Genomic DNA, 26,520 nt, shown 5'->3' with positions numbered 1-26,520 from the left:
AAAGAGCCAGGGGATCATGAGTACGTACAGTCACCTTTGTTTGCTGTCATTGAGTGAGTAAGCGATTAGTGGATTTTAATCTAAGTTAAAGCGAGCCAAGTTATTATTTGGTTAATCTACTCTCTAAGTTAATGAAAAGAAAATTAGGATTTTACTAAATAGGAACTGAAGTAAAGAGCAATTAAAGTTCACGATTATAACAAAGGAATAACTACGAGTCTCCTGATAAGGTGAACGTAGGTCATAGGCTGAAAGATAGGGTATATAATAGAGTCATTGGTTAATTAAACGAATATTTATTTAATATCAAAATTAATTTTGTGTGCAGTGTGAATTTTCTTGTGTTAAGTGCCGAAGTTGAGAGTTTAAGTGATCGTTGTTCATTGTTAATTTAGGTTTAAGTGGGCTATGATCATGTAGAATGCGAGGACGATAGCATTGGGTGCAATTGGTGGACCGGGCCTAAATAAAAAAAATAAAATAATATAAAATAAATATAGAATATTTAATAAAGATAATAAATTGATAGGTATTTTAGTACTATAACTAGTACTATAAACAACAATGGAAATATTTATGTTTGACCAACAAAGGCATATAAATATCTAATGTCAAGCCTGAAAGTATATAAGAAATATTTTATAGATATGGTTTTCAATAAAATTCAATTTTATAAAAATATTAGCGTTGTTTTGGTTGAATTATACAGGGTGGTTGGTAACTGGAGGTACAAGCGGAATGGGGGTGGTTCTACGCGAAAAAGAAATCGCAAGTATAGAATAAAAATTTTTCGTTTGAGGCTTTGTTTTCGAGAAAATCGAATTTGAATTTTGAAAGAAAAAATTATTCTAGCCTTTTATAATTTAAAAAATCGAATACGTTATAAGGTGTTCATAGAAATTTGATTAGAAGAGCAGAAGTATGTGTTCGACAGAATGGGCAACATTTTCAGCAATTTATGGTATAATAAACTTTCTGATTACTTCATATTATTTCATTATGTATTCCTCATTTTCCGTTACGATAAAAACAAACTTAAGCTGTGATAATATCCATCGAGATAACGATCTACAGTGAGATCCGTTATAACGAGACGCGATAAAGTGCACGCGTACCGAGCGAAAATTCTAAGTCGATTTTGTCGAAAACAAAGCCTCAAACGAAAAATTTTTATTCTATATTTTCGACTTCTTTTTTCGCGTTGAATCACCCCCTTCCCGTTTGTACCACCAATTAGCAACCATCCTGTATAATAATAACCGTTAATATATAATGCATATGTAGGTCTAAAATTGGGAATTCAGTGATGTAGTTTTCTTGATTTTGGTTAGCAGTACTGATTTGTCAAAGAGGTTGAATCATTGATATCGATGAGGCTCGCTACGGCGTTCTAAAATTTCCAACAATTTAATGATTAAACTGAGTTAGAAAGTGTCATATTTAAATAATGTGGTAGTCGCTGAATCGGTATAAAGGAATGGTAATGGTTCAAATTGGAAAAACAGTAGGAGGATTTGCGAATTGTAAATAAAAATTACTTACTTATTTATATTATTAATCTTACATTGATAAGGTGAAAGAGGGTATATATCGTTCGTAAATAAATTTGATTTTTGAAGAAATCTGTAGAAGAATGCAGTAACATTAAGCTAAATAGTAACAGTATTATTTTGATTATAGTTAAAACAGTTCATCGAATAATACGGTAGTTTGATATGAAAAATTTTATTACGAGTACAATAATATATATGTACGTCGGAGATGAAAGAACACCGGAGCCTTCTGTTTGGAATTTTGGGAAAGTCTCTCAACACTTTAATCTACATTCTAATCATAGCCGTAATTAAGCAGTTGTCGTCATTCAATCCGATCGTATTTGTTCGAGATTTGCGATAATGAGCTTAGGCTCGAGGCGACAGCAGTCGCCGAACTCAGTAACTCTATAGCTCTCCTTAAAAGAAATACTTGGGACGGGGCACGACGGTAAGCATTTCAATGATTTCTGTCCCGCGTTTCGCCACTCAGACCCTACTCTTCGGGTAAGGTGATTAGTTGATGTCGACGCATCTCCACAGTACATGTTCAGCTAGCCCGAGGACCCGTTATAAATCTTAAGATTTAGTGAACTGAAATCCTTCGAACAGACAAACAGCCCTGGTTCCAACTAGGGAAAAATAGGAGAAATCTATTTTTCTCACAAACAACGCTTCCCGCTGGCAACTTTCCCTCAAGAGCGGCTAGCATCCTTCTTTAACCACCAACATGGAAATCGACCAATTAACAGTAACGTCAATTTCCCTCACTTTCCGAACGAAGGTTTTCCTCGACGAATCAGAGAATCTCCTGTCCTTAGACACAATCCATATAGTTTTCCTCTGCAGCATTATCGTGACGGAAAGTCATTCTCTCTCATGGAGTCTCATTGGCGAGTTACATAGCGTCCTTACGCTCGGTGAATATTTTCGTTTTAACAAAGATCTAGTTCAGTAATACTTGTACCGTAGACAAGTAAGACGAGTCCGACTCCGACTTTGGAAGAAAGTACATTTGTTATCCCGTTGACCGTCGTTATCGAACCTAAGATCATTGTCATTAGTGTTTAATCACCGCGGTTACTTGTCAATTCTGCAATATCCACACTTGTACTAATTATCATATTTGTACTAGTAAATATCTTCTATATTGCAAACCACAATGTCTAATCAAAATGAAGATTAGTTACACGCCCCTAACGATAATGTGAACCCGACATATAAATATTGACTTACATTGCCATGGTGGTAATACCAGCTGGATATTTATCAATAGGACTGCAGGACCTGTTCTTAAATTAAATTAAATTAAATTAAATTAAATTGAAATAAACTAATTAAATGAATAATATTGGATTATTTTAACTAGTGATTACACAAGAGCCTATGGTACGTACCGGTTTCAGTGGTGATAATAAGCCGAACGACTAATGTTGACGTTTAGGTTGTTGACGAATATGTAAATTTGTAGTATGATTCCACCACTTTATGGCTCTTGTAATGTACTTGATTGGCACGAGCAGGACTGGGACAAGCATTCCGCACCATGTTGTGAACAAGAGCTGCTCTTCGGAGTTCGATTTTGAGATCGCTGCGCTTGTGCCGAATGAGAGTGTCGTTTACGACATCAGGCAGTTGGCGCCATATTGGGATGATGGCTTCCTCCATTATCACATTGTGGCCTACATTGATTTAGTCGGCTCGCAGTAAGTTCAGCCGTTAAACTTTTGAATCTAATGTTGCTAAAATAGGATACAACCTTCTAAATAATGTATGACATGCCGGTGCTGGCATGGGCTGTAACGTACAAAACTGAGAGTTTTTATTTATGCTCATGCTAGTTGTTTGGCGTCACTTTGGTCACTAAACAGACTAACGTTATGTAATTCACGGTAACTTTGGACGCCACTCTGCTTGATGATTTTGGCTTTAAAACCAGAATGGTGGGTGATGATGTTGGTGTTTCGAACGGGGCAGATTGTTGATGCGTACGATGGTCCAAAAATGTGCAACAGTATTAATGTGGTCTGGTTTCGGTACGGTCGAACGATGTTTGAATGAGCGTCGGAATCTCGGTTGTACGTTGAGTTTTAGGATCTCGTAAGTCGAGGGTAGCACTCACTTGGCATGGTAGGTCTTCTTATCGTGAAAGCCAACGGTATGGACGTGACGGGACGCACACTGGTCTGTCAGGCGGTCGCCATCCTGGTATTGGGTACCCGTTACTCGGGGCAGGGTATAGAATTATCATCAGCCTAGTGCTGATGTACGAATTGGTGGTGCCACCTGTACGTACAAGTTACGGTATGTAGCCTTACACAAGTATACAGAACGTGTCTTGTCATCTGGGGATTATTGCTGGACACGACAGTTTGGTATTCGAGCACTGAGTGACATCTCTTCAGCTAGGCGCGTACTACGGTGTATCGAGAGCCATATGATAAGCCTCATTTTTAAGAGTACTATTCTCTTCACTTTTTGTAATTGGCCTATCGCCCCTTTTACTTTAAGATTGGGGAAAATGGGTCCATTCCCATCACATGGGTTAATAGCATAGAATAAGTTGGAATAGGAGGAATTTATTAAGCAAAAGTTCCCAACAAAATGGTTTGGCTATTTGCCAAGTTTGGATCTTGCAATCTCGAGTAGAGCTCGCCACATCACGGACCGCTTTTTTGTTGACTGAAATAGAGGCTGCTCTAAGTAAGTTCCACCGTTGTGGAGCTGTTATTTTGGAGATGCCTTTTGGGGATATTTTCTAGCGATTCAAATTTATTTTAAATGCTGCCTTACAGTGGCAGGTATCTACTTGCCAAGTCACGTTTCAGAAAAAGACCTGGAAGCACGGGAAATTATTTTGAAATCTGAGTCAGTTGGCCCGATATGGTCGGCTGCCCGAAAGTTCCATGATGATATTTCATTTATAAGGAGGGTAAACGCTGTTTTCTCTTAAATTTTTTGGTTGATTGGAAACAATGTCAAGGAACAAGACATAGTTCAATAATGGATATTTAGATCTAGCTTTCTATTGGCTAGACGTGGCGGTAGAATATGTTTGGAAATCTTGAACGCTGCGAGCGGTGCTCTGTTCTCACCGCCGAATTGCTGAACTCGTCTAGGATCGTCGCCGTATTATTCAGTGAAGTGAGAGGAGCCGGTTCCTTGTTGACTTGTGTTGCTGCGGTATGAGCATGAAGATTTCACCAATAAGCGTAGAGTTTGAAATCTGGGTTATCTTCGGAGCACTAATTTCGGGACTTAACTTTGTATTGTAGTATTTAGCCGTTTCTCCAAGGACAGGGTTAGGGTTGTGGTTCGTATTTAGTCATCAGGTATATCGCGATGAAATATGCGAGGTCTAGGACCGCGCATATAGATGGACTCGAGAAGACTCACTATGACTGATTGGTAAGGACTTCGGCTACGTTATAAGGACACAACATTGACATAGCTTACTTTTGATAAACGCGGCTCTGTTCGTAGACAATGATATTTCTTTTTTGATAAGACAACTATGGATAGTACAAATAAGAGTATTAACGTTACGGCCCAGGGGGTTTCGGAGCCTCCAGGCCCCGTCAGTGTTTCGAGTGGTGATCCAGCTTCGGCCCGACGGTCATCCTGTGATAGGGCAAAAGACGAGGGGAGGGGGGTTCCCGAAGCTGTCCCTCGATAAGTAAATGGAACCGGAGTCCAGAATTTTGAAGAAAGCGAGAGCGAGGCTGGAGGAGGTAGAGAACGGCATAGAAGAACTATAAAAAAGGACCGTAGAGTAGCCCCCTCTCTACCCTCGTAGAAGAATACAAAACTTCTCGAATTTAGAAATAACATTCGAGAGATGGTGGATGGAAAGGAACCTGACAGCTTAAAAGTAAGCGGCAATGAGGGAAGGATATTACCGAGAATTATCTCCGTCACCACCGTTAAGACGATGTATATAGCTCCGGTAGTAAAAGGAACAAGAGGAGTGGAGGAAAACTCCCTTGTGACTTTGTTAAGAATAGCTGGGAAACCGGAGAGTAAAGCCAATGATGAGGAGATCAGCGCATCCGAAGGAGAGGTTTCTGCATCGGATAGTAGCTGTTACAGCACTCCGATGGTAAATAGAAATAGGCGTGCGAAGGAACTATTGATCAAATCGGGGCTGTGGAAGCAAAAGAGTGCAACGAGCGCGGAACAAAACAAAGAAGATAAGGAAGACTATGTGACAGACAGGATCACTAAATGGAGAAAGATGTCCGACATCATTGGAGAGGCATTTCTGGACATGAATAATATTCTGGGAAGACTGCATTTAATGTCCAAAAAGGGCCCGGTGATCAAGAATTTATTCCACTCGATCAATACCACAGCGGACAGCCTCTGGAAGGGAGCGGACGAACAGAAGAACAAGAAGGGACGCAGCGTTAGGAGACAGGATGAAAGGCCCGGAGCAGGTAAACTGTCCACGCAAAGTTTCCCGCCGATGGAGGAGAGTAGGAAAAGAAGCGGCCAGTGGGGAAGCAAGGTGCCTGCCGATCGAAGCAATAACAGGGAATCTCCGTCACCGTCCAAGGATAGGAATTCTAACCGATGGAAAAGGGGCGAAGAGAGGGGAAATCTTCTACGCGGAGGTTTGTAAGGAGGGAGCAACGGGCGACGAGGGCCCTAGGTCAGAGAAATTGGCGATTCTGGACGGGAGTGGACAGTTCAGGCAAGTAAGAGAGAAAGGAGGCTTGAGAGAAAGAGGAACAGCAACGAGGAAAGGGGGCCACCGGTTAACGAAAGTCGGAGGGATAAGGTGTTAATAACGCGAACTAGACCGAAGGCCATGTTAGTGAAAGTCCGGGAGGAAGAGAAATGGCTCTAGGTGTACAGGAAGCTTATTTAATTTAGCTAATTTATTGGGAGCTCGGGCAAGCGTTCCAGAAAGTCAGGAGGATACATTGTAGGGTATTATAGAATAAACCTGCGAGGTATCACTCAAGAAAGTTTTTCCTTCTAGGGGAAGCAGGAGCCATGTAGACGAGGTAGATGGAATATATTGGGGTGGTATGCGTGATATATATATATATATTTTTCAGGTTGGCGTTAAGATTAGAGTTAGGGTTAATGGCGTAGAACGAATCCCCATTGGCGCTAGACGTGATCATTATGCAATAGAGGAGATATTTACTAGTGCAAATATGACTATGATGGTATTGAACAAGTAATCGCAATAATTAGATGCTTGAGAAGCTAGTAACAATGATCCTGGGCTCAATAACGAATCCGCGGTCAACGGGATGACGAACTCTACTTTTCTTCAGCGTCTAAGTTGTACTCATTGTTAATGCATGGGGCAATCACTACGTATCTGAGGGTTACTTGAATCGTCGTTGAGATCGTACGGGAGAGTGGTTCTGCATCACGGTAACGCTGTCGTGGAAAACTATGATGGGTGTGCCTAAGGGCACGAAATCATCGGATTCGTGGAGAAAAGTCTTCGTTCGGAAAGTGAGGGAAAATGGCGTTACTGTTAATTTGTCAGTTTCCATGTTGGTTTTTAGGGAAGGGTGCTAGCCGCCCTTACGAGAGAGTTCGAGAAGAGGAAGCGTCGTTCGTGAGAAAAAGAAATTTCTCCTATTTTCTCGTAGTTGGAACGTGGACTGTTTGTCGGTTTGAAGTACTTTAGTTAAACAGATCTTAAGATTTATAGCGGGTCCTCGGGCTAGCTGAACATGTACTGTGGAGACGCGTCGACATCTGGTAATCATCTTACTCAAAGAATAGAGTCTGCGTGTGGCGAGCCACGGGACAGAAATCGTTGAACTGCTTACCGTCGTGCCCCGTCCTAAGTATTTCTTTTAAGGAGAGCTATAGAGTTACTTCATGCCTTTGTTAGACAAAACGTTCATCCCTTGACCGCGACTACGTTCGGCGACTGGTTGTCGCCTCGAGCCCGAGCTCACTATCATAAATCTCAAATAAGTACAGTCGGATCGAATGACAACAGTTTCTTAATACGGCTATGGTGAAATCTAAATTACAGTACTAGGGTTCTTCCCAAAGTTCCAAAGGGAAGGTTCCGGTGTTCTTTCATCTCCGACTTATACATATATATTGTCCGTGCGTGATAGTTGTAATTGCTGGGCCTCGTCCGGAGTAATTGTTCCTAGAGGTTGTAGATGTCGCTGCCGGGGTACTGCTGATATTTCCTCAGTTTTTTGGTGCGTGGAAGTAAAATCGGACTCCTGTCGCCGGGATTCGAACCCGGGTTCCGAACATTCGTAACCTAAGACGTTAACCACTGCGCTGCCATCGTCCGACACTAGTTAGTGTCGAGTAACATTTGGCTTGTCGAGTGCCGCCACAATATGAAACGAAAGGAGATGGGTGGAAGGAGAAGGCTAACGTCCTCTCGGATATTAAGTTAAGGGATAATGTAACTATCACTATTGTGCCGAACCCGAAAGGAAAGAGTGAGGAAGAGGTGTTTGGTCCGTTTAAACCGAGCAAGAGGTTACAGAGAAGTCCGATCGTAAGTGGAAGCGGGAAAATGGAAGCGGAGGCTGGCGTTGAATTGGAAGGTGGTGACGTAATGTTCGGCATCGGGGATAACGATCAGAGCACGCCAATTGCAACGAGAAATGCTAAAGGGGGAAAATATTTAGCGAGGAGAGCGTTCGAATGAAATGCGTGCATAAGATATGGCAAGCCGTTGCCTGCGAGTATCGAGGCAGAGGATAGCGCGAGGGAAGATAACGTCGCTCAGAACAGTGAAGTCGAGGGAGAAAAGATAATGCTTACGATAGGTGATATGAGGGTGTTCACACAAGCCTTGGTGGGGGCGGTGCAAATGATGGTAAAGAAGTTGAACCTCGATAAAGAAAAGAATAATGAGATTGAGGAGATAAGCAACGTGACCAGGAATATGGCGTCGTCGATGGACCAGTGGATTGATTAAACGAAAAGAAGGAAGAAGACGAAGATGGAACATATTAACACGTTGACGCCAGCGCCGATATTCATGGTTTCCTGCGTGCGGCGGCGCCCGAATTCACTGTCTGCTTCGTGGGGAGGCGCTGTGTCACATTAGACTGTTCGACACGATGGAAATTTTACAACTTTGACCTCAATTTGTAGCAAAATCACAAAAGCTATAGATTCCTGTTGGGTTCAATGAATTCCGCGGACTTCAACTAATGAACTGATATACAATAGTTTGGCAATATCAATTTGCATACATCTATAAATGTTATGTAAAGTTGACGGAACTAGCTTTGGCTCTCATTTTGTACTCTTTTCAATTTTTCTCAAAAAGTAGAGGTGTGACGCGATTTCTGACTATCGCACGCAATTCTGTGAACAGTTTTCTATAAGAAATGTTTATAGCGCGAATCAAAAAATTTACAAAAAAAAAAAAAAAAATAGTCGTTCGTCGGAGAACGACGGCGCGCGTAAGGAACATGCACGACGAAAATAGTGTTAGGTTGAGTTAAATTTTTAAAATGGATTGACAAAAGGTCAATATGTATGCTAGCCACTTCCAAAAATCATAGGTATGTTATTGTTCAGGGGAAAAATAGTAAATTAAAGCCAGATACTGTTATTTTTTATAGTAATGCTAAAAAGGGGGTTGATCTATCCGATCAGATGTCATCCTATTACAGCTGTTTGCGCAGAACCATAAAATGGTATAAAAAAATTTGTAATAGAATTAATATGCGGGACTTGTCTCGTAAATGCGTGGTATATACATAGAAAATGGTGTACTAAAAGTATTAAAATTTTTAAATTTCGCGAAGAAATTATTTATAACCTTTTAAATATAGTGAATACCCAAAGACACGCAATTCCAAGCGAAAATGAAGTACTGTTCAAAAAACATTCACATTTTCTGCACTCTTACCACGGGCCCACGAGCAAAACGAGACGGCGGTGTAAAGAATGTTATAAACGTATTTCTAGAATGAAAGGTAGAGAATATGCCGCCAATCAAGTCTAAAAATTAACAACATATTGTGATCGTTGTAAGGACCAGCCGGCAGCTTGTCTAACATGTTTTAAAAAATTGCATAAAAGAGTAAGTAATTGTGTTGTTTATAATATTGAATTGTTATGGTTTTATTATTGAATGTCTGCTTATAATGTTGAGATAAAATAACATAAACCTATTTTGTACTACCTATTTTGTGAAATACGTGTCACCCATCCCAATGCACGCCGTCCCACGGAACAAACTCGTGCGACCCATCGGTAATGTACGCCACCTCACGGGACAGACACGCGTGACCCACCGATGGTGCACACCGGCGTCAACGTGTTAAGGTCGGACAGGGCAATAATTGGATCGACGCCTACAGGGAAGTGGCCGAGGCGAAGAGCGTCCTTAAGGAAACGACAGCAGTAAGGAGGACCAGAGCCGGGCATATCCTGATTGAGCTCACCACTAAAGCAACGGCGGGCGAAGTCGCTGACAACATCAAGAAAACAATGTGACAGGGTACGGAGATAGTTGAGAGTCGCCATTGGAACACGCTGGAAAGCAGATGTGTTGAAGGGTTGCTCCCAATATAAGTGTGGTTGAAAAAGGTTGAGGAGGTACGAGTGTGGAAGTCTCGGCAGGATTGCAAGGGATTCCAGAGAATGAATACTGTGAGAGATTGCAAGGCTTCATTGCGATAAAGTGCGTAGGATGTGAAGTGAAGAGAAAAGACGTGAGTTGAATATTGGGTGGACGTTGGGGTGTGTGGTGCAAGGGATCCGATGTGGATCAGGCTCGAGGGTTGGGGTGTGGTAGGTAGAATATAGTTGTGTGGTAATACCCTTGCTGAACAAGAGTGGGTGGGATGATTCGAGGAAATAAGGTGAAACGGTTAACAATTGCGAACGTTATCCGGTGGGAGCGACCTTTACTTAAAGATAAACGTTCAAATAGGGCTCTGTTGAAGCATTCGTGAGTAACCGTTTGATTATAAAGTGATAGTGAGATATGTGTATAACGGTGGATGAATGTTGCAAATATTACTGAAGACTTTGATAGTGTCGCGTAAAAAAATATTGAACAAGTGATTAGAATATCACGTTCTTTTATTTTTACTCAATTTGTAAAGTAATTCGTGCTGGCTCGGACTGATTAAGACGGACTTGGACGATTTTGGGATTAGTATTTATATCCTATTATTCGTGGGAGTGGGACAAGCCCTTGGTTGCACTTGTCATATGTCCATGGGAACGGGCAGAGAGACCGGGCACTACCTCGATGGTCACTCATGATAAGGCGCTTGGAATTTGCCTGTCTTATCGCATAGGCAATCGAATTCTCTTCTGACAATAGAGTATTAGATGGAAAGAGTGTAACGATTATGGCGACCTTGGCAACAGTAGTTGCTATATCTTGGCTATATCCCCGGACTGTGCTATCTGATTAAAAAGAAAAAAGATATGAACAGATCGGTAAGAAGAAAAAAATTACGGCTCGGGGGATTTCGGAGCCCCCAGGCCTCGTTGCTGTCGTAGGTGATGCCTCCCCAGGCTCGCCCCAACGGTCATCAAATGACTGGGTGAGAAACGACGAGATGATGGTCGATTCTAGGGCCACCTCTCGTGCGGTAAAAGTGACTGGGGACCAAGCGCTTCTGGAGAGTGATACGAAGAGAAGATTAGAGGAGGCTCCGAATAGTCTAATCGGAATAACGGAGAGCACTAAGGAGGAGTACGCCTTCAAACCGCGGCGAAGACTAGAAAGGAGTCCGATAGTAAAGGAAAAGTTGGTGGGTGAGGATAGTGAGATGGAGGTTGACTCCGAAGCGGAGTTGACCGATCAAAATAGTTGCCTGACACCCCGTACGAGCAGAATCAGAAATGGGGGGAAGTGAACGAGGAAGAGAAGAAGTTGGTGAAAAGAAAGGGTTGGGAGACAAAAGAAATAATAAGGAAGCAATGTTAGAAATAACCGATGTTGGGAGGTCTCATGAAGATTCTGGAACTCCTTATAAGGAATATGGATATTGATGGATTATTTACTTTTAATTTGCTCTTTTATTTTCTAAAAAAAATTTGTACTTTGCCTTGTTTACTGCAAGCCGTCAATTTGACCGGCCGACAAAATATTTTAGTTATTCTTAAAATAAGTGCAATCAGTACATAGAAACGGCTATTTCAAGGTCAGATGATATACAAAATCAGTAATAAGAAATAGTAACAGCTGTTACATCCGTAATGTTGTTGTAAATTCGAGCTATCGCGGAGAGACGCGGTCGCAAGAAAACGCGTTAACAGGAGTCGTAAATTTCCGTTACGATTATAATAATCGACACTACGAATAGTTCGATCCCCTTATTTCGGTTTGGATAATAGGGGTAGTTGTTGTGGTATAACACTGGGATTCACAGAGTTATAAAAATATATATTTCTAACACTTTATACAATCACACAAAGTAGTAACGCCGTTGATTAAGAAACAGGTAACGAAGAGAAGGATTAATCTTAGATGAGAGAATCCGTATATATGTTGCCTTGACTGTTCGTTGGTTATGAGAACCAATATAGTGACTCTCTGCTTCTGATGGCGTAGAAGCAATAGAAGTAGGTGCAGTCGGAGCACTAGGGACAGTCTGAGAGATGAAAGAGCTGTGAGAGCTATAGGAGATCTAGGCCCGTGAGAGCTGTAGAACTGTCGAACTTCTGGACACTGTGAGAACCATAGGAAAACTCTGAAGTTCGTTCTGATGTGATTACGAAGGAAAGCTATGGGTGTGCCCTTTGAACGAAGTACGCGGATTCGTTGCTTACATTTTCAGTTAGGAAAGTGAGGGCAATGATCCGTGATGCCGATTGGTTATGGCCAATGTTGGGAAGGAAGATAGGAGGAAGAAACCTCCTACCAACGTGGGTCCTATGCGACATTGTTTATGGGAAAACTCGGATTTTCCGTTAGGTACATCTCCGCTTTTTTCGTTAGGCTACTACCCGCTTTCTCCGTAATTCTTAAGAGCGTAATAAACCCAAAGACCTTTCTAAAAACCAGCCGAAAACACTTCTAGGATTAGAAAGTCTTTTCGAGCAAACAGATTGACTTAACTATATGTGCGAGCAATGCAGTTAGGATTTCAAGTTTCTGGTGGGTCCTTGGGCCCATTGAGGCTTCGAAGGACAGCACGTAGCCCGTTGGCTGTCAAGTCGTGCGGAATGGAATGCAGATGTCTTGCGCGACGTAACGCTTGTCATAAAACATAATCCATGTCTTGATCAAGATGGCTAACAGCTGTCAAGACATATCAACTCAGACCCATAATAATCCTAAGGAACAGCCATAACATTTTTACGGTGCGTTGTTATTTCTCATTGCGATAAAATACGGGAAAAGCGGGATTTTTCCCAACTCCACCCTTCAGTGGAGAACATCCAATAAGAAAAGTAAAGCATATTGTAGTATCGCGGAAACATATCGGTAAAAAATTTCTTTTGATACCATTTATTACTTGTAACTTATGTACAATGAATTAGTTATACAGATATTAATGAGACAGAAAACGATGATTGTTTAATATGGAACTAATTGTAACAATCTTACTCTAACTTGACCACTCCACGACGCTAACAACTCAATCTATCAGCTACGCTAGTAACACTCGCAACTCCACAACGCCAACAACTCTACTCTCAACAACGCTAACCACTCTACTCTTCGACTCCTCGATTCACTCTGACCGCTCGACTCACTCTCACTTCTCGATTAACCGCTCAACGCTCCCGATCAACCACTCAACCGCTTCTCGATCAACATCTCTTTGAATTCAAATCTTCCCCATCCATTAGCTCTATTTTTTCCTCTCTCTAATCTCATCCTGTTAACTCTCCGCAAGAACTAGGTGTCTTCATTCACATAGGCTTTTTTTCTATATAAACTAATAACCGAAGGACAGACGACACTGTTTTGATCGATATCTAATTATCTTTTCTTATGATACTACATTCGTCCATTCCTGACTATCGCATCTGCCCTCAGATGTGCTCATCATCGCTGCTCTCACTTACATCACTAACATCAACGTTCCACCACTTCATGTGGTCGGCTGCAATGGAAGTTGTACGCGGCCCCTCGTGTTCGCCTTCTCGTTGCACTATGTAGCGGTTATTCCGCAGGACATTTACCACGCGGTACGGTCCGAGGAACTTCGAATATAGTTTAAACCCAGGACCGTCCTGTGTCCTCTCGATCGCCACCAGGTCTCCCGTCTTATACATCGTCGCCTTCCTGCGCCTCTTGTTGAACGTTTGCTTGTTTTGGGTTTGAAACTCCTCGATCCGTTCCTTTGCCATTCCGCATAATTGATCCTGCTCTTCCTGGAACACTGTGGCCCATTCGTCTTCAATCAGCTGTCTGATCTGCGGATCGTCCCGCGTCCTCGCCCGCGTTCCAAATAGCAACTGGAACGAAGTAACATTGGTATTTCTGCGGAGGGGGGGGGGTGCATTTAGGTATTTCTGCTCTTTCTCCAGGTGCTTGAACCACTCGCGTGGTGTTGGTGCAGACAATTTTGTCAACAGCGGAACAAGCGTTCGATTTATTCTTTCTACCTGACCGTTGGCCCGCGGAATTCCAGTCGTAGTCCGTACATGCTCTATACCTTCTCTATTGCAATAATCTTCAAAGGCGCCAGCTGTAAACGCCGTCCCACGATCGGAGATGATTCTTCGCGGATTCCCAAAACACACCGACTGCTTCTCCAAACGATTGATAACTTCCGCAAATCCTGTTGACTTGGTAGGGTACAGCCGAATGAACTTGGTGAAAGCGTCCACCACCACAAAGATATGCCGGTAGCTTTTTTTGTGGTGGGTAATGGCCCAATATGGTCGACCTGATAGCTGTCAAGCGGCAACTCTCCTTTTTGGTGTTCTGTAACCCTTCCATCTTCACTTTCTTTCTCTCCGCAAGGATACAGTCGATGCAGTTCTGCACCACCTTTTCCACTTTCTCACGCATTCCTTTGAACCAGTAATCCCTTTTTAGTAACGCCGCCGTTTTGGTGATGCCGAAGTGGCCATGTTCGTGAGCTCGTCGAACTATTTGAGTCTGCATCGACTTTGGCACGACCAACAGCGGCACGTTCCTTACCTCTCGGTATAGAATTCCGTTCTTTAGGACGTACCCGTAAGCCTCGTGCTGTTCAATATTATCTCGGATTTGCCGCAGGTCGTTCTCTTGCAACTGCGCTTCCCTCAATCGTACAAGCATCCCTCGCTCGTCCTCGTGTATTAGCATGACCTCAGGTAGGGGATTTCGACTTAACACATCGACATGCTTCATACTGTTCTCGGGTCTATGCTCCACCTTGTAATCGAATTCCTCTAGGAGGATCGCCCACCTCGCAACACGTACGCATAAGTCCTTTTTCCGCATCGTCAATGCGAACGCCCGACAATCTGTAATGATTTTGAATGGGATGCCTAGTAGGTAGACACGGAATTTCTTCGGTGCTTTTACGATGGCCAGAGCCTCAAGTTCGTAACTGGTGTATTTCTCTTCAGCCGGCGAGGTCTTTCCGCTCGAATAGTATACGGGGTGAAAAATATTGCCCCACTGTCGCGCTGCATCAAGATCGCACCATATCCCACGTTGCACGCATTCGTATGCAACTGAGTCTCTGCTCCAGCATGATACAATTTTAATACTGGTTTCTCGCTTAGTGCCGCTTTTAGCCTTCCAAACGCCTCCCGCTCGCGCGACTCGAATCTGAAGGAAACATCTTTTTTCAACAAATCTGATAATGGTCTCGCAATAATAGAGTACCGGGGCACAAACTTCCTAAAATATCCCGCTAAACCCAGAAAGCTTTGAACATCCTTAGCGGATCGGGGCTCCGAGAAATTAGCGACGGTCCTGGTTTTGCATTCAGATGGTTGAATGTTACCGCCCTCGACGATGTGGCATAAATACTCTATTCTCGTTTGTAGGAATCGACACTTACTCCAGTTTACGAGTAGTCCGTGTTCACTAGCGACATGCAACACCGTTTTTAGTTTTTCTATTCCGCCCGAGGGGTCAGTCGACGGCACAATCAGATCGTCCATGTACGTCAGCACTACCCCTGTCGCGATCAATTCTTTAAAAACCGCATTTATGAATTTTTGAAAGACGGCCGGCGAATTGCACAGCCCAGACGGCATTTTAGAGAATTCATACTGACCTGTGGGGACTACGAACGCCGAGTTCTTTCTGCTACTCTCCCCAACAGGAACATGAAAAAACCCGTTCTTAAGATCTAACGTACTAAATACCCTCGAGCCCTGTAACGAATCTAGTTGGTCTTCGATCAAGGGCAGTGGGTATCTGTCTTTTACTACCTTTCGATTTAGCCGTCTATAATCCTCACAAATTCTGGTCGAGTCGTCCTTTTTTTACCAAAACAATTGGACCGGCGTAGTCGGAATGCGACTGGCGCATTATTCCGTCCTTCAACCACGTTTCGATTTGTTTATCTACTTCGGCTTTGTCTTGGGGAGATAGTCTCCGCGGCCTTTCCTAAACTGGAACAGGCCTATCGTCCTACAGTATTATGCTCATCCCGATTTCTACTTCGCGCGTTTTCTGCGGACTACAATCTCGGATCAAATTTTCTATCGTCTGTCTATGTTGTACGTTCTCGACATGAGATAGATCCACCTCAAGCGCTCCCGTCTCAATGTCTACTTTAAGGACCTCCGGAAACCCATCGGAATTTTCTTCTTTTATTCTACGAATGGAGATATCTACCCTCTTCATGTTTATCTCGACGGTATCCACGAAGTCTGTACCTATCAACAACGAGTGCTGCATAGCAGTGTTCGGAGCTACGTGGATCGTTATATGATACAACTCACCGTCTATAACAATATCTGTCGGAAATTTCCAGAGCGTAAAATTTCTCTTAGACCCGATTCTGTGAAATTCAATAATGTCTCGACATAACTTGGGCGCTCCGATTCTTACAGCAGCTTCCTCGCGTAGGCCGCCTTCTGACCGCCTGACCACATACACGTGTCCGCGACTTCTTCGAATGATTAGAACCATCGCTCCACATTTTCACCTTTGTCGCCACTAAACGATTCTAGTCCGTCTTCGACATCTCTAAAGCTTAACACCGAAGCGGTACATTCCTTTTGGTGATATTCATCACGGTCCGAGCACATTGCTCGCGTACCTCTCTTGTGTTTTATTTCGTCTCTTTTGTCTTTTTTATCGTCACTTTCGTCGTCGCTCTCTTCTTCTGACGATATATTGTCTCCTTCCAGGGCCGCCTGTAGTCGTGCGCGTAGTTCAGATTTTCTTCCTGTGACCTTTAACCCCAAGCTAGCGAAACGCTCTCTCAATTCCTTCGTCCTCAGCATCTCGAGGTCTTCGTCTCCATCCTGATTGCTCTCAGCTCTCTGCCCGCTCCTTAGGTCTCGCTGATTTGCCGATTTTTCATCGCGCTTCGATCCCTTCTGAGTCGACTGACCAGCCTTATACGCTCAGTTCAGCCTGGCCATCAGCACTGACTTCGAACCAGATATCGGCAGATTCAAACGTATGAGCTTACTTCTCAGCTCCTCCAGCGTCGAACCCTCTTCACTCGACAATCGTTCGTCCTTCACGTTTGCCATTTTTATTTTTTTCTACACTAGCACAAATAGTTCCTATAAACGCGTCGTTCGCCGTCTTGTTCCAGTCCCAGCTGAGTCCCCACTTGTAGTATCGCGGAAACTTTAGGTATAAAATTTCTTTTGATACTATTTATTATTTGTAATTTATTTACAATAAGTTAGTTATACAGATATTAATGAGACAAAAAACGATGATTGTTTAATATGGAACTAACTGTAACAGTCTTACTCTAACTTGACCACTCACGCAACTGGACGACGTTAACAACCCAATCTCTCAGCTACGCTAGTAGCTTACGCAACTCCACAACGCCAACAACTCTCGCAACTCGACAACGCTAACAACTCTACTCTTCGACTCCTCGATTAACTCTGACCTCTCGGCTCTCACTTCAGGATCAACCGCTCAACGCTCCCGATCAACCGCTCAACCGCTTCTCGATCAACAACTCTTTGAATTCAAATCGTCCCCTCCATTAGCTATATCTTTTCCTCTCTCTAATCCCATGCTGTTAACGCTCCGCAAGAACTAGGTGACTTTAGTCACATAGGTTTTTTTCCATATAAACTAATAACTGAAGGACAGAAGACACTGTTTTGATCGATATCTAATTGTCTTTTCTTATGATACTACAATATCTAATTTGGTAAACAATAATCATGAACATGCAATACAGAGAAAAAGAGGACAAAAGTAACATAGGATGAATGTGAATACAAGAGATGTTAGAAATTTACAATCACTTTTTGGTGAGCAACTTAGTGTGGAATAAATGACGACGACGACTACGGAGAAGATTGAAACTGGCACTGAATAGGAATAATCCTGATGTAATACTGCATGGTAATGTCAAGATTGTCTCATGGCCTAATCGCATGAAGGGAAGAGGAGGGGTTTTTAGTGAGTATGGCGCGGGTGTGACATCAATCTATATCAGAGACCAGGCCATACACCGCGGGCGAGGTAGCATCCGGATGTCTACATATCCTTACTGGGCACCCTCAATAGTCTTAGGGACCCACCATAAATCTTGGCATTTTCATAGTTAAGGTCCTTCAGACCAAACAAGCATCTTTTATTTCAAATGTCCTTTACATTTATTGTTTATCACGGGGAGATACGGGAAACTTGGTTTTTCTCACGTTCGGTATCTTCCGTTAGCAACTTTCTCTCGAGGGCGGCTAAGACCCTTCCTAGTCCACCAACCTTCTTATTACCCATTCGAAAGCAATGTCTATCGCCCTCACTTTCCTAGCCAAAATTGTCCTTAACAAATCAGCTCATCTCGTGTCCTTAGACACACCCATCACTAGCTTTCCTCTGCCACAACAATCGTCACTAAACTTCACTTATTCTCTATCTTTAGAATAGTCAAGATCTTTTTATCGAGTTTTTACCCTTAGACCAGTCGCGTAGTTAATTTATACATACGCATCAGTGTAACTATGTTCTATATAAAGTTATTGGAGTGAACTGTGATTTATACGTGTCAATTCAGTGTTTATTCAATTGTGATTACTAAATTCATAATAAAGTTTGATGAAAGGAAAGTTAATAGTTGCGTTACGGCTCGACCTTCTTGTTTTTATCATCTAAGCCTCAAGTTTACGTGACACGGGCCCCTCTCACGCGTAAAAAAGGAAGTTATGGCTGATGAATAGGTAGTGTTTGTGTTGAGGTTATTCGATATATAAAGAGAGAAGCGCACGGATAAATTGTAAGGTAGAAAAACATATATTTAAGAGAGAAGTGAAATTACAATTATGAATACAATTTGAGCTGGTCCAGATCCGCACGCTAGCAGTGTTACCTTGTAACTGAAAACTCCGAAGCCAATGTCACAGAGACCAGGCCACGCATCGAGGGCAAGATGACATCCAGATGTCTACGCATCCTTATTGCATGATCTTAATAGTCTTAAGGACTGTTCCAAGGACCATCCATAAGCCATTAACGCTTACAGGGCCAATGAACCAAAAGTTTATGTTTATGGTGGGTCCTTGTCCATACGCTATAGTCTTGTCTATACGCTATCGATGGCTTCAGTGTTTAAGAAAACCAGAAAGACTAGATGTAGAGTTTTCTTAGAAGTGGTAATCGCTTCAACAGGTCTCTTATACGATCATACGTTTTCTGTATGCCGGGATGTCCAATTAAATCGTAGTTTTCTTGTAGAATTTCTTCGATTTGTTCTCCAGTACACTCCTGAGTTGGTTCCATGCTTATGTAAATTCTTTGTCTTTGTCGATACGATTCTAGAATAGAATCATCCTCTTAATTTCATTTTTCTCGGTTTCTGTGAAGTCGTAATCTCCAAAACCTACTTTTTTATTCTTTTGAAGAATATTCCTTATTTTGTTCAGCCATGACCGTGGTTCATAGTCTCCAAATTGTGTTTTCTTCAATTGGTAGAAGTTTTTGTGGTTAGGACAGATTTTTATATACTTTGGTTTTTCGCTAGATTCGAATCATAGTCCATATTCAAATAGAATACCATATTCGGCGTCGAGTTCTGTGTCAAGTTCTTCGTTCGTAAGTGTAACTGGTTCGTTAATTGTACAATGCATTCTACTGAGTGCGTCAGCTGCAGTGTTATCTTTGCCTTTAATATATTCTATGTCGTATTCGTATTCCTCGAGTTTTAATCTCCATCGTATGAGTCCTAATGAAGCGTCTTTGCAATTTTGAAGCCATTTAAGAGCTTCGTGGTCTGTTCTAATAGTAAATCGTCGTCCAAGTAGATATTGTCGGAGGCGTCTGACTGGCCATACTATTGCTAATAGCTCTTTCTCGGTTGTAGAGTAATTACATTCTGGTGAATTCAAAGTCCTTGATATAATATAAATTGATATAATATAAATACATGGGTGTCCATCTTGGCATAGAATGGCTCCTATTCCTTCGTTACTAGCGTCAGTGGTTAGTGAGAATGGTTTACTATAATCTGTATATTTTAATACGAGGGAGTCACATAACTTTTGTTTTAGGGTGTCAAATGCGTCTTAAGTTTTGTCAGTCCAGTGGAATGGCGTGTCTTTTTTAGTAAGTTCAGTAAGTGGTTTTGCTAGTTTTGAAAAGTTACGAATGAATTTGCTGTAGTAACCTGCTAGCCCAAGGAAAGATTTTACTTCTGCTGGGATTTTAGGATTTCTAAAGTTTTCTACTGCTTCTATCTTCTTCGGATTCGGTTTTACTCCTTCACCTGTTACGATATGCCTGAGGTATTCTAATTCCGGTTTTAAAAATTCGCACTTATCTGGTTGTATTTTCAGCCTTAATTTCCTAAGTCTTTGTAACACGATAGCTAAGTTCTGGTTGTGTTCTTCTATCGATTGACCAAAAATAATAATATTCGTCTAAGTATACAAAGCAATGTTTGTTAATAAGTCCACGAAGTACAGTGTCCATCATTCTTTGAAATATCTTTGGCGCGTTTTTGAGTCCAAATGGTATTCGATTAGAATGTCAATGTCCTTGTGGTGTGGAAAATGCTGTGTATTTCTTTTATATGAGATCCATAGGAATTTGGTGCAATCCTGAGGATAAGTCTAAGGTGGAAAAGAATTTGGCGTTTCCTAACTGTGATAGTATGTCATCTATGTCGGGTAGTGGATGTGCATCTTGGTCTGTAAGTTCGTTAAGTTTTGTAATATCAATTACAATTCTCCATTTCTGTTTTCCTGAGGCGTCTTGTTTCTTTGGTACAGCCCATACTGGAGAGTTATATGGAGAATCGGAAGGTTCTATAATGTTTTTCTTAAGCATTTCGCCCATTTGTCGCTTAATTTCTGTTTTGTGGCATTCGGGGATCGGTAGGATTTAGTGTTTATGATTTTGTTTTCTTTTAGCGTAATTGTATATTTAGCGAGTGAAATGCATGATAGGAGTTCTGTTTCGAGATTGAAGACGTCCAGATAATAAAGTAATATCTTTTCAACTGATTCTCTAAGAGCTTCTTCTATATGTGAAAGTCTAATTAGATCTCTGAATGTAGAAATTTGATCGCAAATGTTGGAATTGCCGATAGCATTAGTGATTTTGAAGTTTGACTTACCACCATTGATAAAGCATACTAAGGTTGGTTTTCCTTCTAGGTACACTGTCTTTGATATGGTTTGCCCAGGTGATATGGTTGTATCCTGTTCTAGCAAAATAATATTATTATCTAGTTTTAATTTCTCATTGGAAACCTAATATTCCATATTCTATTAGCGGAAAATCATTATCCACTACATAGAAGCCTATCACTTTGTTAACAGATTTATAATGATACGTTCTGAAGTTTCGAATTCAGAGTGTCCTGAGGTGTATTGTCCGCGATGAAAATTATAGGCTGGATGTAGATGTCGCTGCTGGGGTACTGCTACGTTTCTTCTAATTTAGATGCGTGGACGAAAAATCCGACTACGGGTGACGGGATTCGAACCCGGCTCCCGAACGTTCGTAACCTAAGGCACTAAACACTGCGCTACCATCGCCCGTACTTAGTGTCGAGTGGCGATATTTGTTGTCGAGTGCAGCCACAGCTGTAAGCTCTGGTTGTGTAAAACATTCAGGGAAAATTGCGTCCTCGGATGATTGAGGTGATGTCTGAGGTATTGGAGGAGGTTCTCGAAGGACTGATTGATCTTTAGCAGTGTAAGTATATTCATCTAGGTATGGTTATTAAGGAAGTGGCTTCTGATACATCTCCCATTTGTATTCTTGCTTAATTCTTCCCTACTAGTGCGTTCTCTGCTGCGAGTTTCTCCTCTCTTTCGATTGCTGCGTTTTAAGTTTCGTCAATACGTACTGTGTGTATGTTAATTTGTTGGGTGAACGTCTCGTTTTGTTTCTGCATTGCGTCTAATATAGCTCTAACAGTTAGGCCTCTCCCACTACTAGTTGAAGCGCCACTAGTTCGTGGCGTTGCCATTATTATATAGATTGTACTGTCTGTGCTATCTGTGTTTGATAAAGGAATATGTAATTTGATCACCTCGGTCGTTTAGCCCGTAGGAAAGGTTCCGTTACGGTGTTTCTTTGTCGAAGCGTCGAAAGTGTTTGCTCTGTTGCAGTGGTCCGCTGATCCTCAATCTTCATAGTTGACCGTAGCCCGAACTGCGTAATTTCGGTTTTTTGAAGTTGATGGATCCTGGCACGGATCGCCAAAATGTCACGTAAAATAAAGACTTAGGTTTTAAAGACAAGAATGTTGAGCCGCAACTCAACTTTATGTTTCTTTTCTATCGAACTTTATTGAATAACACATGTTTATAAGCACAATTTACGCGACTGATCTGAGAGATGTTGACTGATGAGAATTTGTAGTTTCAGTTTCGAGGTGTTCTGGTATTATTACAGAGAAAAGCTCGGTGTGGGTGTGCCCTTTGAATTAGCAATGCGGATTTATTGTTCACAGGTTTCGTTAGGAAAAGTGAGAGTAACGATCCGCGATGCCAATTGGTTATTGCCCACCTTGATAAATGAAGATAGAAGGAGGAGACCTCCTACCAACGTGGCTCGTAAGTGACATTGTTCATGGGGAAAACCAGCTTTCCCGCTTTTGCCCCGTAATTTGTATGAACGTATAATAAACCTAAGGAACGTTCCAAGGACCATCCATAAACCAAAAACACTTACAGGGTTAATGAACTAACAGCTTAAGTTTATGGTAGATCCTTGAGGTTATTGAGGGTACCCGGTGAGTACCTGCACACATCTATCCTCTGATGTGGATTGACGTCACACACCCGTGCTGATTCAGACCTTTCATCCTACGACATGATTGAGTGACCGGAGAAACAAAAGTGCATCAGACTCACCATTAGAAGCGGAAAACAGAAAACATTGCCATCGATACTGCACTATCTCAGCAAATATCATTAGAAAGACTAACATCAGGCAGAAACCGTTGAAAATCCAATGGTGGAAATGGAGGTTGTGAAACATTTGTTACAAAACAAAACAGGATAAGTGATCGCTGATTATTTGGAAAGTTGGAGATTTAAAAAAAATGCAAATTTGTTACATTTGTAACATTAGTAATAATAAAGATTGAAATTCTAATAACCATCCATAAATGTAAAAACTGAAACTCTAATATAAAAGTTTCAAATCTAGAAATTAAGAATCTAATGATTTTTTAAATATATTAATCATTTGCTTTATAATTTGGTATTAAGACTTTAATACTTTTTTTTAATTTAATAGAAGAATACTATTAGAAAACCTTAACCTATGAAATTTTCAATCAAATTCTATTTCTTAATCAATAGTATTCAAAGCAAAATGTACAGAATACACATAATTCAAGTATAATATGTAATGTTATTTACATTCTGGGCTTCTTGAGTAACCGTTGGAACATTCCCAAAGAAGACAAAGAAGTCTAAGCTGTGATATTTCTATAACATAAAACATAAAATATCATTAATATCGTTAATACATAATAACAAACTTGAAACTTTAGCAACAATAAAGACTAAACTCTAATAAATATGTAAATTGGAACTTTAATATAAAAGTTTAAGAACAAACGATTCAACGATTTTTGACTTTATTTCAATTAAAAAGAACATTTACAGCTTTCTAAATTATCGACTATTTTTATTGCAGAATTAACAATAATTCAAACAAAATACAATAAATAGAACAAATTGAAGTGCAATATTTAAACTACTTACATTCCTGAGCTCCTGCAGGGGCTTTGTCCTCTTGAGAGATGCACTGACTCTAGTACCGAAAAAGAATGTTCAAAAGAATATAAAATAAGACCACATTACTGCGACCGGTAAAATTATAATCGGCGAACAAGGACCCTAATGTCGTGTAAAAAATTGTTTGATAAAATTTTATTACTTTCGCGTGTGATTATTTAATTGGATTTATTCAAAACGACCGTGATTTGAAAATATTGAAAAATACTTTTGCGGAGCAAACACTGACTCTACAAACCGCAATGCACGCAGTCACAAATATTCCCTAATAATAAAGTTGCTTATGGGTTATGGTGGAGGGGTAGGGTAGGATGGGAAGTAGAAAAGAAGCGAAATATTGTTTCGATGTTTTTCTTCTTTTCTCTATCGATTTAGAAAATACTCCTACTTTTCGTTCACGTATGAAAAATATTAGTTTAAAATTATAAGATATTTGTCGATATCGAACAAATGTTTATGAATACCGTGAATGCAATACGATCATTTGCAAGAATTATACTGTGAATGTTCCTTACTAGAATAGGAAATATATACTCCACCAATACACTATAGTCGCGTGTTATAAATAGTCGAAAATATGTGCCAGAATTCAAAAGTTTACAACTAAATATACTTAAATAATACTACAGAAACGCATGTTAAATCTTGCATTGAAGTACTTGAGTTTACTTGCCACGCCTATAAAAAAAAGTATAAGTTACGAAGTTAAACGATAGTAAAAAATATAGTAATGAATAATGCGAAAGATATACTAATGAAAGTAATAAAGAACCGACGCCGTCAATAGGTTATAACATGTTACAAACCTGACGCAATGCGATCCATGTTATCGGTACGAAATGAAACGACTAAATGACTCCTTGTACCTTCGTTTCACGAGCAACTTCTAAAATGGCGAGGAAGGGGGGAACACATGAGCTGATGGCACAAGCAGCTACGCAGTTAACGATTACATGTTACTAGACAAGGAAATGTATACATCAACAAAAACATTCATTTTCTACGAAGCACTTCCTTTCGCAATACCTAGCAGGAATCTACCCAAATTGCGTAGCACGAATCCTTCTCTACATCGATATTTACAGGCATCGTACAATAATTCGTAGCCCTACTGGCAACATCACAGACACATTTGCCGAACTTATTACCTTACTTACCTCACTTTATAACCTTAATTTCGTTAAACAAAGCAAGATTTAAACAACAGCATGGAGAAATGAAAAATTACTTAAAATTACTGGTCGGTAGTATGCAGATGAAGGGTTACGTGCGTTTTAAGTGCGTATTCTCTTTTAATACTAATATAAAAATAATAAAAGAGAAACGTTATTTATTCCTAAGCGAAAAAATGTGGTAAGAGAATAATTTTTTCACGGTTGAAAATTTGAAGTCCATTGATACTTTAACATTTATAATGTTAAAATATTCATAATGATCTATAACATTTTTATTATGACGACGTAATATCTCAAGTTTTGACCAATCCAATGAGTTTTATTCTTCGAAATATCTTGAATACGGAGAATTAAGAAATGTATAGTGAAGGACGTAGAGAATGAAAATTAGTTATGGCGAAGGAATCAATGAAGAAAAGTTATTTTGCTAATTTCTATACGAATGAATATTCAAAATGTCGCGCAATGACTACTAAACTATTTAATTAACACTAACCTTACAGGCCTAGCCAAATGACTGGTTTAAAGATCCAATTTAAAATTGTACATTTATGGTTATTTCGTTTGTTCATCTAGCTTTATGTGAATTCTTATATTCTCTGACTAATTGATTTCTCAACTTTTAAAACCAGTTATTTAACCAGGCCTGGTGAGATTAGTGTCAAAAGCCAGCCTGAAATTTTCTTCAATTTCTGATCTTCTTCTGATTTTCTGTATTATGCCTTTGACTTTTCACCAGCAATTAGATTTGAGAAACGAAATGCAATGTAAGAGCTGCTAACATTTAGGCCATGTTGCTTCTAACTGCAACAGACTACCGCAGCCTTAAACTCAACGATAAATTACGACCCATATGAACGTATTGACCCAGATTTCTGTACCGAAAAAAGCGAGAATAACACAAATCATCCTTGTTACATGTTGTGTAAAAATTTGGTCATCCTGTTCACATCAAGATTCCTCTCGACTCTTATTGTTAGTGTTAAGAAGGCGATGGCAAAAGAGAATTTGGAATATTAACGAAGAGCGAAATAAATAAATACGATTCGTTCGTGAAACAAGTGAGTAAAAAATTACTCACTTCAGTCAAATTCCATCGAATAATAAGCTGGTTAATTAATTAAATAATCAATATCCTTTAATCGAAGCTGTGATTCGAATAAGATTGTAAAGAAACTTGATATTGAAGAGTTTAGAATATTTGCAGATACTTCAACAAAGTATAACGCCCGTTCGCATAATACGTTAGTTTTACACGATTTAAACATGATACAAATTTAAATATTAATTCGATTGTTTCAAATGATAGGAAACGTGGTTTGCAAGATATGCTGCACAGTAGAAAATCGGGCATGTCATTATCTGAAAAGAAGCTAAACAGTAGCTATTTTGTTAAATATAAAAATCACAAATTTTTTGGCAAAAATAGATGTAATGCTAAACAAAGCAGAGTAAAACGAACTAAAATAAAGTTCGCAATAGTTAGAATCAGAATTACCGAGAATACTAGTTTCTTTATTATT

The 26,520-nt window shown here is 40.5% G+C and overlaps 1 long non-coding RNA gene across 1 annotated transcript; it reads right to left on the bottom strand.

Annotated features, from left to right (window-relative positions):
- On the bottom strand, nt 1-24,699 carry LOC126926673 (uncharacterized). Its single transcript, XR_007714758.1, has 4 exons — nt 24,629-24,699; nt 23,790-24,500; nt 23,442-23,510; nt 1-462 (listed from the first exon to the last, which is right to left on the bottom strand). It is a non-coding gene; the product is annotated as an uncharacterized LOC126926673 (long non-coding RNA).
- Between the last annotated feature and the right edge of the window lie 1,821 nt (nt 24,700-26,520).

Source organism: Bombus affinis, chromosome 18 (genome assembly GCF_024516045.1).
Source record: "Bombus affinis isolate iyBomAffi1 chromosome 18, iyBomAffi1.2, whole genome shotgun sequence".
NCBI lineage: Eukaryota > Metazoa > Arthropoda > Insecta > Hymenoptera > Apidae > Bombus > Bombus affinis.
This window is presented reverse-complemented; position numbering and strand designations above follow the sequence as displayed.